Below are 18384 nucleotides of genomic sequence, written 5' to 3'. Positions count from 1 at the left end.
ATCATGCTCAATTTCAGCTTAATCTGGAAATCCCTTCATTGTTGCTCCAGTGGTTTACATCCTCTGTTTTGTCCTTTTCATCCCACAGCTAGCACAGCCTTGTAAAGATTAAGCGCTTGAATAGACTCTGTACTTCAGAGCCTCTTTTCTCAGTTCACACTTCTCCAGAGTGTGTGCTTTCTTTCCAGTATTTAGGTAGGTTAGGGGAGTCCATTTGAATTCAGTTATACATCATTTTAAAGCTTAGGGTCTGCTCTTTCAGAATCTGTCCTTAACTAAAAATCAATGTCTGGCGACTTTTTGTTGGTTTTGTGATGCAGGGTCACATATACAGTATTTTTGACTCCCACATGATACAGTGTATTTGTAATTTGAACATAGACTTTTGGTTTCACCAGTTTCTTTGTGGCCAAAGGTTTTGTGTCCACATTTGTTTTGCCTCGTGGTACACTAAATGGAGAACCAACCATTACACTTCATACACTGAAAGAAATAAATACAAGAAAATGGATTTGCAGTCCTCTAGTGAAAGTTTTATTTCCTCTTTTTGCTATTGATACAACACATGTGCCCTTGTAATCTACATACACGTGTATATACTTCACAGCTAGCTCCGTGTAAGTGAAATCTCAATGGCACTGAAGAAAAGGCATCAGCTTTTAAGGCAGTATTTCATTTTATCGAGTTTGAGTAGCAACAAAACATATCCATGAATACATAACATCTGTATTTGCACGAGCATGAGAATATGGCATGAATATCATAAAGATGTGTACAGATTTAGTACATATTGTACATGCATACATATGTTGTAATTACATGTACTATACACACAAACATATTTACCTCGATTGTTTCGACAAAATTCGACCAAAAAAAAAATCACTGAGTCAACTAATACATGCATGGTACTAATTTTGGAAAAGAGGAAAAATGCACGTACAGCCATGGAATTTCAAAATTTATGTCCTTCACTTAGCAGATTATTGATTATTCGGCATCTATGCGCTGTCGACCTGCATGGATTGAATATTAATACATGTACATTGTATTTACTTTTGGGTATTCCTCTCTGAGGATACAGTTCAGGGGTCGCAGAACCTTATTTGTTTGTGTGTGTGTGGGGGGGGGGGGGGGGTCAGGGGTCAATGGTAGCCTATGGCAATTGGAGATACCAATGGTCAGTGGTAATCTATAGGAATTTGGAATTTGACAATGACGTTAATGAAATGGGACGTGGGGGGGGGGGGGGGGGGGGCTTCAATCATCTATTTATAATTCATGCCTCTGCTATACCTCCGCCGAAGACAGCATTCTCTTTATTTTCTGCACTATTCGCACGTGAAGTTCTCGTCTTCATTTTGCTTGATCTTTCCATACCTTGAAACAGATCACGTTCTAGAATCTCCTGACCGACTGACTCACACGTCTATTTCATGAATATTTTAGAAATTGGAAAGCACTTTTATATCAAATACCTGTTTCTAGGTTAAGCGTCTGTACACAACAGATCGATCATATACGACTTTAATACCCAATCCATATTGTTTCATCGCATTATTTTCTCTATCTAATCCTTTGAAGTAAGCCCTACATAGCTCTTCAATCTCTTTATGATGATGATGATGATTATCATTATTCCACAGTATAATCAAAAAGTGTCAGACATGAAACAGTGCAGCATTATGACTCACATAAGGTCACATAATAACTAGGGTGCTGTATTATAAATCAACACAAGTCAACATGTATGTCAGTAAGATGCACAGATCCCTTTATGCTAGTTCGAAACAAAGATATCCTTACACACAGCTTCTTTCTGGTTGGAAATGGCATGGGTATGGTTTGCAACAACTGTATTCACATAATATTATATCCTAATTATATGAAGACCTGAATATAAGAACGACCCAAGTCCAATTTTTAGCCAAATTCAGTTTGACATGGGAAATTGTAGCTTATGCATGGACTTATCTTGTGTATATCCTAATTACCCCCGGAAGTGCCTGAAATGAATGAGTGAAATCTTATATGAATGGAAGAATGAAGGACTCGGGTCATTCTTACATTCATATTATAGCGCCCTCTCTCATCCATTCTCATCTCTTATAGCAGAATATCATGTATATGATACAAAGAACGACCCAAGTCCATCACACAAAATGTCATAATAATGTATGATCTAATTTGTATATACAATGTTGCCTTCCCATCACAGTTAAATAGAATATTATTGGACAAATTTTAAAAAAAATTAAGTTTTTCTAAGTTTACTCGAAATGGTCTTCCATGGACTTGGGTCGTTCTTATATTCAGATACTCATATATTATGTAATACTAATATATTACGTACTATTATCACACTATATATGCAAGTGGTGTTTAGAACCAGTTTCCATGTTGTTGAAGACCTGTGACGGTACAATTTGGTTCTCTATTATCAGATTATTATCCTCATTGCTTGGTCCTTCAGAAGGGTCTTTAACCCTTCTGAAGGACCAAGCCTTATGTCAATGATTTGGTTGACTATATTGAACGATGTAAAGTAAATTTGTATGCAGATGACACAGTGTTATATTGTTCGGGGAAAAGTGTAAATGAAATAGAGTGTGTATTGAATTCTGACCTGCAGAACATATATGAATGGATGTGTTTAAATAAGATTAGTGTAAATTGTGAAAAAACAGTATGTATGTTACTGGGTTCTCGTTATAATTTAAGTAAATGTAATAAATTAAAATTATTTATTTCTGGAAATAGAATAGAACAGAAGGATGTTGTGAAATACCTCGGTGTTATGATTGATCAACAGCTGAAATGGGATATGCATATAGATACAATGTGTAAGAATATCGTTAAAATGGTGAAATTTCTGGGCCGTTTACGCAGTTATGTAAATACTTCAACTTTGAAATCGATATATATAATTTTCATTCTCCCATTATTTGATTATGCCGATATTATTTATGGATCATCGGCGGTAAAACACACAGATAGATTACAAAAATTACAAAATAGGGCACTGAGAATAATTCTTCGAGTGAACCCTTATAAGTATGTCTCAAATCAAGAAATTCATACACTGATGAACCTTCAAACATTAGAATCCCGGCGCAAAGATCATTTGTATTCCATGACATTTAAGGCCATAAATAATATTTCTCCATTGTATTTAAAAGAGATGTTTAGATTTTCCGATACGCCATATAATCTTCGTTCTGTGGGTACTCTTGTTCTTCCAAAACCCAAAACTCAATACTGCCGTAAGTCTTTTAGTTATAGAGGATCGTGTTTATATAATAGTATCAAATTTTTAATTTGAGTATATTTGTAGATGTATTTTTTTTCTTTTTCTTCTATTTCATTGAAGCGTAGATGTACACATTTGTTAAATTCCTTGATTTGGCTTATTGCCATCATGGTAATAGTGTTCGTATAACTGTAGGGTAGTAGAGGATGTTATTTTAATTCTGTTTAGTGTAGTTTTTGTTGATACAAGTTTGCATGTTAATTTCAGATATACCGAGTGTGTTTTCTTCTGGACCCCTCGGTAGAACAGCTCCACCATGAGGGCGGAGCTGAGTAGGGCTATCCAGCCGCAGTTTCATGTACTTTTGTGATAATTTCTTTGTATTATTCAATAAGAAGTGATGTACATATTTTTTTTTTTTATTTTGCGGAAATAAAATCAATCAATCAATCAACCACGGTCGGTCACTTGGTATCATATCGCATTCATTGACTTCCTCATCCCTCGTGAAAAACAGTTTATATTGAAATTGAAATCTATTTAAGACGACTTGATACAATCCAATTTTCAAAATAGGAAAAACCGGTACACCAGAGTGTAATGATAATCATTGTGTGGTACTACCTCGGAGAAAGTACTTATAGCAACGGAAGCTTTAGCCTAGATCCATCACTATATAAACTGATGAATTAGACACGTAAATGAAGTGACCAATCAAGTTTCCTTTTGTTTTTCGTAGTGCCAATAAGATAAATGGTTTGTGCGCGGGAGATATGAACATTGTAATATTTTCTCCTTTTTTTATTTACATACATGGAATGCAGAAATATTTTTTATGGAGTGTTGTGCTCTGAAAAGTACTTTATATAATAGGTATGGTATTACCGGACTGTACAGCATGATGATTCTGGACGCGCAAATTTCTGAGTATAAATTCATTCAATACGTGCGGGACCTCATAGGCTATCCTCACAGAGCGTTATATGGGCCGAAATCGCCAAAACAGCGACACAAAATGTAGAAACCCTAAGAAACTCAAATTTCACCTGAGAAATGCCAATTTATTATTTTATTTTATCATTTCATCTATTTATGTCGATTTCATGAATTCTTTGAAATGTTTATGTTAGACCTTTTACCGTATAATACGAAATTTGAGCCTCATTTGCCGACTTTCTTTTCGTAGTCCGCTCGGTACGAGTGTGTACGGTGAATCGTGGGTATGAATTTTGATTCTCGTGCAAGGACATTATGTGAAAGACGTCGATTGTTCCGTTACGAAAATCGTGTCCATAATTATAGTGCACAGGACAAAAAAGACCTTTTGAAGAGGGGTTAACTTGAATTCTATTTTCCAAAAATCGGAGCGAATAATTTTCAGGACTTTGTGAATTACTGGTGTAGTTTTTGGCCGAAATTTCATCCTTTGAGTAGGGAATTCAGAGCGTCCTGTGATACAATCCACTCTCCTAATTTTTGAGGGCATGGACCTTCGCCGACAGTTTAATGAAATGCCAATCTGTCCCGCCCAAAGCCATGCACGTGGCTAAATTCGATGGTGCCATGACGGTTAGTGGCATGTCACCCTCGAGATTGCCGGTGCCGACAAACAAGGCTTCGGCTGGCCATGCCTCATCGGGTGGATCGCCGTCCGTGGGTGTCATCTTCAGTCCCAGCGGATGGTCGTGTTCGGGTCGAGACAACCAGTGCATAAGGGCTTCCAGTAGCTCTTTCTTCGGAAACTCGTGTCCCCTGACGATGAGGAATACATGCGGGTTTTTCTCGCCAGGGTCAGCGATGTCGAACTCGTAGATGGTAATGGCGAGGATGGTGTCGTCAGGTGCCGTGATCTTCCACTTCGTGGTCAGGGTCGCGCGTCTGCTACACGTAGTCTCGTGGGTCAGGATGGGGTAAATGACGTAATGCTGATTCAAGTTCACCTCGATGTCCAGCGATTCGTAAAACCCCTCGTTTTCAGAAAACGATGTCTCGGTCCCAAGGGCGTCTTCCAAGTTGAAGTTCCCGATAACTTTTTTTTTTTTTTTTTTTTTTTTTTTAGGGGGGGGGGGGGAGTGAAAAGCAGCTGTACTCATCAGTGATGATAATAAATGACCAGAGTAAAATGAAACAAAGGCTTGTAGAAGTTTTAGTGAAATCGAACAATAACAAGAACGTTATACGAAAAGCAAAAGTCAATCTCGCCTAAGTCGACCTCGCATAAATTGTCTAAATTGTCATGGAGACAATGAATTTCTTCCAGGGTTGGGATAATTTTTTCTTTTTTTCAGTGTGTAAGTCGGAATTCACTTAAGTCGATGGATTTTTTCCTGCCCCTTTCGATTCGTCTTACTGGACAGGTCAAAGGCATTATTAACCATGTGCAGATGAAACAACCCCATTCAGCTTTAGTGCTTCAAAATAGTTAGTGATAGAAACAAGAAATGTCAAAATGATAATCAGTATGATCAATGTTACAAGTATTGTTAAAATATACAAAATGTGAAAAATAGTCCATAATGAAACTGTTTATAGAATAACTCGTCTGCAGTTATGGTTTATTGAGAAAAACAGTGATCATCTCCTTATATTTTAGACTGTAATTGCAAAATGTCACATGGTAGGATGTTTTATGATACAACTGACCTACGCATATGCATCACTTTTGTGATAACTCAGAACATCTTTTAATTCACCGCTCCTAATGGTAAACAGTACCTTTAGCTACATTGGCTGGAAGTGTGCTCGGAATACATGAATAATATCCATGACAATCACATTATCAGTGGTGGATTCAGGAATTCCGTAAAGGTGGGGGCGCAAAAATTATTTCTGGTGCCACTTCCGGGTTTCATCGGCTGACAAGCAAAAACAACAACAACAAGAAGCTTCACCGCAATAAAGATTAAAGGGGCGCCCCCTTATTATTATTTTTTTATATATCTTTTATTTTCCAAAAAGTTAAGGGGCGCGCGCCCGGTGCGCTTCTCCCTCTGGATCCGCCACTGATTATGCAATTTAGATGAAGTAGAGATGTCACCACCGCACAATTTTTCTCAGGTTTGTCAACAGTATGAAGTACTTGATATAAAATGTTCACAAGTCGACAAGATCGGTGTGTATCTCATAATTATGCATCGTGTATAGTGTTTTGTAAATGAGGGCGAGCTTCTCGCCAACACCTGTTCAGTATATGGGTTAAAACTGCTAAAATGTACAATTCGAATATAATTTTTTTTAAAACAAAGTTTTCCCAAAATATTTTAACATCATAAAGAAAGAGAACACTTTATATTATGAGCACATATACGTGTATTGTTCTCAACTCTTTTTTCCATATACTTACTTCAAAGTGAGCCCACGAATATTACTGGTGTATATACGTTGTACGTTACTGTACTACACTTTGTTAATGTTATTCTTTGTTTGTATGTATGTATGTTTGTTTGTTTATTTATTTATTTGTTTTGTTTGTTTGTTTGTTTTTAGTTACTCTAGGACGTAAAACCGTGGGGTAAACGTAGTTAGAAAAGTATCTTTTGGAATCCTCACAAACGTTCTTACCTGCCTGGCAGTATTCCCCTACGTGGCAGCCGACGCAGCGGCAGTAGAATCCGATGGTAGAGTGGTTGAAGCAGGTGCCTCCGTTTTGACACATCACAGAGGCACATGTTGGTGGCACTTTCAGTTTTTCGAAAGTACAACAAGCCAAATAATGATAAAGGTGGTGATTATAATGATGAATTATGATGATGATTGTGTTGACAATTTTAGATATTGATTCTTTGATATTGTACCAGCAGTAATGGTAATTAGTACATCCGAAAATAGATAAATGAAGACTGAAATGAAAGTTAAACCCACAGAATCGGAGTCTTAGCTATAAGGCGTCAAGGCGGGAGAATTCTATCGTTTATAATTCCGGTACTTGGGTTGGAGTATTTTCATATTTTTCAGGTGAACATTGCTGCTAATTACTGACATGCGTAGAATTTGAACAGCCCCGCGCTGTGTGGAACAGGGCAAATGACTTTACTATATATAAATAACATTATCAGAGCGCTTGCTCATATTAAAGGACAAGTCCACCTTCATATACATAAGGATTGAGAGAATGCAGTAATATTCGTAGAACACATCAGTGAAAGTTTGAGGAAAATCAGACAATTCGTTCAAAAGTTATGAATTTTTAAAGTATCTGCGCAGTCACTGCTGGATGAGAAGACTACTACACCATTATGATGTCACTTGCGTACAACGACATAAGGAAAATAAAAAGAGAATTTCACAAAACTTTACTTTTTGAATAAAGTGCACATTTCTTCGACTTGTTACTGACATAATTATGTTAAGGGTGATATTATTCCCCCTTCTGAAAGAGAGAAGTGGAATGTTCTTTTGTTATGCGAGAAAAATGAAAATATGTTGAATTTTCTTTATTCTTTCTTTATATCGTTGTACACATGTGACATCATAAGCTATGGTAGTCTTGTCATCCAGCCGTGGCTGAGCAGAAACTTCAAAAATACATAACTTTTGAACGGATTGTCCGATTTTCCTCAAACTCTCACTGATGTGTTCTACTTATATTGCAGCATTCACTCAACCCACATGTCCATGAAGGTGAACGTGTCCTGTAAGAGAATGAATTCGGACAAAACATGTGAGCTCTGAAATATCTTCATTATTATTCAGAAAATGCTAAGCTCTTACTTGGAACATTATTGACAAATAAGGGAACAGTATAAAGGGGGTTGGGTAGGAATATCGAGGGTGTAATCTCACCTTTGTAGTGGCAGTGAGTGCCAGTGTATGGTTCAGTGCATTCGCATCTGTAACCCGACAAATCTTCAACGCATTTCCCTCCGTTCATGCACGGCTCGGATAAACAAGCTAAACACAAAAGAGTTCATAATTATTCGCATATAATATGATACATATTGATTATTGTGTTCCTCCACATTTATATCAGTGTTGCGTATTTTGTACAAAAAGAATGTACTCATGTACTCATGTACATGCTATAGGCACTACAGGTATACAAAGGGCTTTCTCGCAAAATCGGTTAGGCACCATGCATGCATTATAAATTTTCTCATCGTTTTCTTTGGAGTTTTAGCAGCTTCAATCGTCAGGATCTCAACGTAACAAGAATGGAGTTAGCTCGTTTTGTGACAAAACTTTTCATGATACTGTAAAGTGTACATAATAGTGAGTTCACGCATAACTAATGGTGATGAAGATTCCAGGCATAATGATAAAATCCTGATTTGCTTTTATCACTTCTGTGATGATGTCGGTGACAGCATTGATATGACTATAAGAATGATATTACTACTGCTAGTTTATACTACTACTACTATACTACTACTACTACTACTACTACTACTACTACTACTATAGTAGTAGTAGTAGTAGTAGTAGTAGTACACTATTCATACTACAGTCTACTACTACTACCACCACCACCACTACTACCACTACTACTATATGGCTATAATATAATGCTTTTATGTTTATAACTGTAACTATTAGTGAAAATATTAGTGTAACTATTAGTGTAACCATTCGTGTAGCTCTGTGTGGTTGTTTATTAGTATAACCATTCGTGTTACTCTCAGTGTAACTTTTAATAGTTTAATTGCACGAACATTGGACATACCTGGCCAGGTGCACTCGATGTTCACAGGGGAAGAACCTGCTGTTGAAAATAACGTTCGCATGATGCGATCTTTTCTATCCGAGACGAACTTCGGTGTGAAAGTGACAACATCAGTGTCATTTCTTCGAGTCAGTTTATTGATACCAGGGAAATTAATGGATTTACACAGCCTCCTTGAAGTCAAACACTCCTTGGTCTGAAGAGAGATTGCAACAACTGTGCGAGATAAAAACAGTAATGTTTGAATAACATGAATAATTGTGATGATAATGATAGCAGATGCAAAATGAAGGAAATTATACGATTCATTATATCAAAGTAAAGAAATTACACGTCACCAACAATTTCTTTTTTTTTCTGTGAAGTAATAGGCTAAGTAAGATTAATGATAAAAGTTTCATCGACATTGGTCATTTTTTTTTAGCTTCACAAGTGACTAGAGTTTGAGAAATAATTATTTTGCGAGCAACCACATTGCTTCATAGATGAATTGATAATATATGAAATGATGATCACATCCACATGTCTTTCATTGAGCTCCGGTCAAATCTTAGATCAATGTCAATTAAAAAAGAAATAAACTCCCCATTAAAGTTTTGTTTATGTTTCAGTGAATCACAGCAATCTTGAATATAAGAAATATGTTATACTGAAGCATGGGCTGCCCAAAGTTTTAAGGCACAACAGGATTTTACGATGATTATTTCTTTATTTCTCTGTTTATTTATTTATTTATTTATTTATTTATTTATTTATTTATTTATTTATTTACTTATTTGTCTATCTATCTATTCCGTCATATTTAAACAGGGTAGTCCCCTCAGTTTCTCAACTGCTTTCCAGAGGAGCCATGTGTACAAATACATGATAAAACACTGGAGTTCAACAGACTTCATGAAAATCACATACCAAAAAAAAAAAAAAAGCACACGCACACACACACACAAACCATAAACAAAACTATACACGCTTAAAAAGATACTAGACTAACATATACTTAAATCGGCATAGACGAAGTGAATTATTCAAGAAAAAAATGAACGTATGAATTAACTGTGTATAAATCACTGTAATGACACACTTACTAACTATTGATAGAACTATCAATATAGATTATCAAATATTGATAGATATTTGAAGCCTACCAACCAATTGGAAAGTTGATGACAACTATCTCAGCCGACTTTGCTTCCAAGACGAACACAATTATCGGATTAAGGGTTTGCATTGTTTTCACAAACAGTAATACTGACATAATCACGATAATCGCATTTCTTGTTCAAAATGAAGATAAGATCGTCCCACATCTCTTTCTCTCAAACAACCTCATATGCCTGCAAATTACCATAAAACAACAACAGCAAACAAAAAACAAAACTTCAGCCCCCTCCTCTTATCATTTTTACAAACCTTTACAATCAGCTGACAATATACACAGAATGATCTTTTGTGAAAGGATACAATAATATACTTTTCATTTATACTTTTAAAAACAAGGATATACATTATGTACATGCAATAGGCTTATGAGAAATATATATGGAAATTCTCTCCATATCAGAATGGTATTGCATGTTCTTTGTTATACAACAATGTGAGCCCAAGTTGTTTTCTCCTGTAAACACTTGGATTTTGTGTGTTTATATCTCATGGAAATTCTCTCCAATTCTGCTGTATTCATAATCATACATATAGCCATAATTATGTAAAAGTGTATGGGTGTATGTGGGTATGTGTGTGTGTGTGTGTACGTGTGTGTATGTGTATGAGAGAGAGAGAGAGAGAGAGAGAGAGAGAGAGTTTTTTGGGGGCGGTGGGCTCATTTCAAAGCAACGTGAGACCACTTACCTGCGAAGCAGGAAACAGAAATGAACAGGAAACAAAAATGTCTGATGTCTCGCTTGACGATTGCAGTGAACATTATTCCTATACCGGACATTACGTCATAGCGTAGACAACAACGGCAATCAAAAGAAGACAGTCGGTCTCCCACGGGGCGGCAAACTTGTGTTAAGTGGTGCTCGTTGTTGGCTCCTTGCTGTCATCTTGTATTCTGACAAAACAGCGGCTGTCAGTGTGTGTGTGTGTGTTTGTGTGTTTGTGTGTGTGTGTGTGTGTGTGTGTGTGTGTGTGTGTGTGTGTGTGTGTGTGTGTGTGTGTGTTTGTCAGGGGGTAGTGTTCACGCTCATTATATTCTAATATCGCCATTTACAGCTCAAAGAGACATATCAGCGAAACATTGAAAAAATGCATACGCACAATAAAAGCAACAACAAGTAAGAAGTTATTTCAAAACCTACAAAATTCGTGACCCTGGTATTTCATGTGGGGGGGGGGGGGGTATGAATACATTCTCGAAATTACATAATCACTTTTCGCAGTAGATACCTACAAACTCGTTTACTGATATCATGCAATGTATTCATCGGTTTTTGCTCATGTACTCGCCTACTTGATTTATTTCATCTGCATTAAAGGGATAATGTACCATTTGAAGATGAAACAAAAACCCAGCATTAGTGCTTCAATATAGTTCTAAAATGTGAGTCAAGGATAGAAACATAGAAATTTGAACCAGTATGATTAATGTTAAGTATTGTTAAATATACAAAATGTGCAATAGTTCACATTTTGAACTACAGTCATGGTTGAATGAGAAAAATAGTGATATCTCCTTTAATTTTAGGCTTTATTGCAAAAATTTTATATGGTAGAATGTTTTGTGATACAACTGACCTACACATATGCATCAAAAGTGATATCTTTAGCATTTTTTAAATCACTGCTCCCAAAGGTAAGCAGGACATTTAATGATAATTTCATGTAGGAGAGATGCATATTATGTAAGCGGGTATTTGTATGAGCTCGTTGAAGACGAAACGATATTATGGTCATCAACTTGAACCATGGAACCGCCTGTGTTGATGGGTGTAAAACTCGTGTAAACTTAAAGGGTAATGGACTTTATATACGACTTTTACAAAAAATTTCAACACCTCATCCTCCACTTTTCAATAATTCAAGAAGGTGCGTGCTTCACTTTCTTTGCATGGCCACCCTTTATACGAGCGGTATAAGGATGTACAAGATCACGAATCACCGGGACAAACCGTATTTTGAAAAGGATAAGCGTGCTTGATAAGGAAAGAACAATTATCTAGATTCGCTTCTGTTGGAGATGACGAAGAATGTCAAACTCTTCATTGGCTCCTTTTCCCCGTCCTCTTTTTCCTGTCTACTTTAGTTCCTTCCGTCATTCCTTCCACGCTCATCCTCCTTTACCAATGTGTACACTAGAGCTGCTTCGTGTATAGTTATATTATGTGTGCGGTTGCACGCATGCGTGTTTTGTTCTTTGTTTTTCTCTGCTTTATTTCAGCGAACAGTCTGCCTTATGAGTTTTGTTATTTCAGTAATTAGTTATTGCGCTTGAGGGTACTAAAAATTACAAGCCAAGCTTTTTAACGGACCTACGTTCGGGTCCCCTCCACCCCCCCCCCCCCAAAAAAAAAAGAGAACGACGATAATTTTTCTTTGATCCTGTGAAGAGTCAGTATATGATTGTATTTCCTGACATATTTTCTTCTGATTCTTCTGATAGATAGATAAGATATATGCATCCATAAATATATATGGAAACATAGTAAAAAACACAAACAAGACAAGTATACAATGCAACATGAACTGGAAGCATAAAGAAAAATCGTTATAGAGGCATGTACATTTACTTTTCATTATCACACACACGCATCCATATACTGAGTAGTTTTAAATACGTATACTATTATATATGAGTGTACGTGTGTGTGCCTGTGTGTGTGTTTGTGTGTGTTTGTGTGTGTATGTGTGTGTATGTGTTTGTGTGTGTGTGTGTGTGTGTGTGTGTGTGTGTGATTGTATGATTTATCAGAATTGATATCACCGTCAGTTGAGGAGATATAAAAATGTTTAATATTGGGAAATCGCTATATTACCGTAGAAAAATGTGCAGTGGAGTGTTGTAGTGGAGAGACAAATGATCTTTGTACTCAAATAAAAATCACACCTGCTATTGCTGCTTCTCACAGAACCAACTACCAATATTGACGAATTATTGAAAGAAGATGTCGCATTGGAACTAAAATCGAGGTGACAGAAATATAAAAATGATGCAACGGCGATTGGGGCGGACTAGCGGTATAAATTAGGGACGGGAGAACAAAATTAAATGGACGGTATACATAGTGATGGTTTAAGTTTGATAGAAATCATGTGGTCATTGCGTCAAATCTTAGATCACTGTAGATAGTGTGTAACACAAGCATGTTAGTATTCAATTCAATTTTTATGAGCACTTACCTGGCAGGAAATGTGCTGGTATACATGATAATAATGTATTCTATAATATGCTATTATATCACAATATTTCCACACTGTTCATCTAAAATATTGCTTGTGACCTCGATAACGGTGTAAGGTATAAACAAAGGATGCAACTGCCCCTCAACATCATAATGACTATTTCCATCACTGTTATTGTATTTTCTTCATTATCATTCTCGTCATATGCTTGGAGATATATATATATATATATATATATATATATATATATATATATATATATATATATACAATGTGTGTATACCATATACATGCATACAACATTAAAGCCATGTAACTGATAATTGACAAATTGCCCAACATCGACGTAAATAAGCACTGAATTGATCAGTGTTTTAGTAGTAGCCATGATATATCATGGCTACTACTAAAACACTGATCAATTCAGTGCTTATTTACGTCGATGTTGGGCAATTTGTCAATCAGTTGCATTAAATACACCTCGACGGAATAATTTCACTAATTTGAATTAAAGCCATGTATCTATATCTTCGACAGATACACTGATACATTAGTATTGAAAAAAAAAATCAACGCGAAAAGGCAATCTAACAACAAATTAACAAAAATAGACATATTCAGCAAAGGACATGCAAGAACAAAGCCGATTCTTATTTATTTCATTTCATTTCTTGTATACAGCTACGAGTTCACACAAAGAAGTTGAAATCGTGCTAACACCGTGTCTTTTGCATTCGTCCAACCACCAACCTATCACGCTCGATCGGATGAATAATACGTAAGAGAAGGCGTGTGCTGAAAACGTGACGTATATGGAATTGAGTAATCGCTGAACTTTACACATACACAGGCACAAAAACACCGAAACGCACACACACACACACACACACACACACACACACACTCCCTCCCCCTCTCGCTCTCTCACATGCACACACACACACACACGCGCGCGCACACACACACACACATTTAAGCTCAAATATATACAAAACACATGCACCATTATCACGTGTGATAAACAAATTAACCCTTTCTGTGCCTGCGACTTTGAACAGCGTGTAAAAAGCTATGGGGTTTCCTGTGCTAATTAGCACTCAAGGCACACAAGGGGTTAAAAACAATTGTCGCTGAATACGCAAGTTGCTGTGCTTCATGAGGGTTGTGAAAATATGAGTGAAAATATAAAGTTACCATAACGAAAAAGCTACGTGAAAAGTCCCTTAAGATAATGTCTGGTTGTTGCATGGCTGTGAAAATTAGTCGTGTGAGATTATATAAAGTAGTAAAATCATGTTTTCTTGATGTATTACAATAAAAGATCAGTTTTGTTTTTGTTTTTTCACTAAGCTATATAGTCGTTCTGCATGAAATATTCGTAGATTCTTTTTGTGTATGGGATTGTGTGTGGGGGGATCTATACTGACGATGTTGGTCTATTTAGAGATGAAACCGTACGTTTGAGTTATTTAAAACAATAATGTCTGAAATGGAATCAATTTTAGTAATATTAATATCCCAGATTAGGAAGATGTTATTGATGGTAAATATTGACCCTCTCATTCTAGCCCTATTAAATTCATTTAAACTTTCCAAGTAGGACTAATCCTGTAAGCGCCGCTATTGGCTGAAAAAAAAAAATAATAATGGGAAGTTTAATTTGAATTTATTGCAATGTAATTCACAATGTTATGATTTTTTCGACTCCATTAATTAAGGAAACCTATATTCCAGTATCTAAAATTCAGTGGATAATATTATTCTTGATAATGGAGAGAATGTTAAAACAGTTAAAACAGGTAGAATAAAATCTTAAAACAGGTATAGAATAATTTCGTACCCATACCCAATTCATGCGTCAATCTGAAATGTTGAAATAAAATTTTGTGGATTGATTGAATTGGATATTACAGATTATTTACAGAGTAATCTTAATCAACTGAAAGCGAAATTACGTTCTATGATGATTCGACGTCTTTATACTGTTAATACGCATCCGAAAATGTTAATTACTACTTTGATCTTTTCAGATTTTACACTTACACATTTTTGTTCACAACCATGACAACACCATTGTTTCCTTATAATTACATCTTGATAAATATTATCGAAACTGAAATGCCAAGATCTGCGTGGATAAGCACATCTTTTGATTGGTTCCATCATTAACTTAATATAGCTTTGTGTTATCTATGATTGATTATGTTCATAATTTGTACCTCTACATTTACTCTTATAGCTATACATTATGGTTTCTTTATATGTTTCGAATTGTGTATTGATTATTTGATATTGTTTTCTCCATCTAGCAATATCTATTGTATTTGGCTGTTGTCGTGAAATAGAATAGAGAAAGAGAGAGATAAAATAGAATTGTATAACCCAACATGACTAACTTCAGTTTACCGGCTTTGATTGCTCTGCTAATAGGTTCAATTAAGTGTGTACACCTGTTTTTAAATACCTATGCAGAGGTCCTTGTGCGGAGTACACTGACACCAGCGGTTCTGCATCTCGGCATGCAGTGTATGGAGTACCTAAGTGACGATGTCACATTATCTTTGTTGCAGGTTACAGTGCTGGTTTAAAGGAGTTATCCTGTCGTTATGCCCTGATAGAGTATTCAATCTTCTACAGCATGGACCTTCGCCGAAAGTCTAGTGAAGTGCCGGTCCATCCCGCCTAATACCATGCACGTCGCAAAGTTGGACGGGACCACGACGGTGAGTGGCATGTCACCCTCGAGATTCCCGGTGCCGACGAACAAGACATCGGCTGGCCATGCCTCCTTCGTGGGTAGCATCTTCAGTCCCAACGGATGGGCTTGTCCTGATTGAGTAAGCCAGAGCCCTAGGGCTCCCACTAGCTCTTCCTTCAGAAACTCGTGTCCGCTGACGATGAGAAAGAGATGCGGTTCCTTTTCGCCAGGGTCGGCGATGTCGAACTCGTAGAGGGTGATGGCGAGGATGGTGTCGTCTGGTGCCGTGATCGTCCACTTCGTGTTGAGGCTCACGCGGCTGCTACACGTGTTGTAGTAGGCCATACTTGGGTAAATGACGTAATTCTGATTCAAGTTAACTTCGATATCCAGTGATTTGTGGAACACATCCCCGTCAGTTATTATTAGTTTTTCCTTGGATGTGCTGAAGCCTCCGATAGCTATTCACAATGGAAGGGAAAATGAAAATGCATCTCCTCTCACAGACTCAGTGCTTGCACTTACTATCACTTCAACAAATCACATGGAAGAAAATCAAGGTTCTGAAATGTGACTTTGATCTATTGTTTCTCCCTTTTCTTAGCAATAATCGATACATGCCAGGTACCATCAGATAGCTTGTTGAATTGTCTTTATAAAGTAATACCTATATAATGATATACTTGAATTGCATTATGTCATTGGGCAAAGGCCAGACTTCAAAATATGGGATGATTGAAAAGCTGCAAAATGAATATCAGTGGTCATTGATTAGAATCAATAGGAAACACAAAATGTTCTTTTATACTGAATTATGTCATTCTTTCTCAGCTGGTCACCCTTGAATGCCAATTTCTGTAGAAATCTGAATTCAACATTCAAGGTATAGTGGTGCCAACCATGTCAGCCAAGTTGGTAGCTCATTTTGTATTTGTTGTTCATCATATCATGTGTAAGCAATGGTGGGTTTTTTTTTTTTTAAGGGCTAATGTATATCTGTGACACTTCAAAAAAGGTGTGGCTGAGATACAATGATCGGACAGCCCGTTCAGATGAAAAAAAAAGGTAATGTCTTAATCCAGGATTATCCTGTGAGACATCAGAGAGAGAGAAAAAAAACAACGTGCTGCTATATCAAGCATCGAGTTTGAAGTCTGATATTCAATTATGATTCTAGTTTGCAATTACATGGGCAAAACAAACGTGGTTCGAGTAAACCATAAGCCAATTAACGTTTTGACTTTCCTGCGTGTATACCGCTCTGTGATATCAAACCGTGCCGTAAATGTGGTAAGAAAGGTTTTCTTTTGGAATCCTCGCAAACGTTCTTACCTGCCTGGCAGTATTCCCCTATGTGGCAGCCGACGCAGCGGCAGTAGAATCCGATGGCTGAGTGGTTGAAGCAGGTGCCTCCGTTTTGACACATCACAGAGGCGCATGTTGGAGGTGCTTTCATGGTTTAAAGTATACCGACAAGCCCACGATAATGGTGATAATACAATGGTAAGATGGTGATTATAATGAAAAAAAAGATGATAAATCTTTCATGTTCTATCAACAATCGTGATAACAAAGACATCCGCAGAACATGAAGAAGAATGAAAGAAAAAGTAAACCGCACTTGCTATGGGGGACATGGCGAGTCCAGTGAAAAGTCTATACGCAAATCTCGTGAAGGGAGGTGAGGGTGAGTGCAGGTCACGAGACCGACACCCACGAGTCATTAGCCCACGAGTTATACAGCCCACAAGCCATACTGCTCATGGGTTCAATACTAAGCAAACAATGCCCACGAGAACGACACGTTGAGCGCTCATGGGCCTTATTTGCCTATAAGTGTTGAACTCATGGGCTGTATAACTCGTGGGCTGCTTGACTCATGGACTCGTGTGCTGCATGAATCGTCGGTGTCGGTCTCGTGGGATGACCCCGATTGATTGATTGACTTTATTTCTCCATTTCTTTCTTCATATACAAATGTAAAACAAAGCAAACTAAACAAAGTTATTTAGTATTATTTGGACCTAACATTTGAAACAGGCGAGAAAGTAACTAAAATGTATGAAAGGAGGGGGCAATATTAATTTATCACATGAGGATGCAATCTCACCTTTGTAGTGGCAATGAGTGCCTCTGTATGGTTCAGTGCATTCACATCTGTAACTTGACAAATCTTCAACGCATTTTCCTCCGTTCAAGCACGGCTCGGATAAACAAGCTAAACAAAACAGAGTTCATGAAATAGATATTTGTATTACCATATATATATATATATATATATATATATATATATAAGTTGACTTGACTCCGGACCTGTCGACAAGACTCCTGAATAAGGCGTAGGACGCCGAAAATTTGAGTCGAATAAACTCATTCTTTATTGGCCAAAAATACATTACCAATCCGTTTCTTCATTTCTTCGTGGAGCCAATACGT

Source organism: Diadema antillarum, unplaced genomic scaffold (assembly GCF_040938485.1).
Source record: "Diadema antillarum isolate AM-2024a unplaced genomic scaffold, OU_Dant_1.0 seq00001042_RagTag, whole genome shotgun sequence".
Lineage (NCBI taxonomy): Eukaryota > Metazoa > Echinodermata > Echinoidea > Diadematoida > Diadematidae > Diadema > Diadema antillarum.
This window is presented reverse-complemented; position numbering follows the sequence as displayed.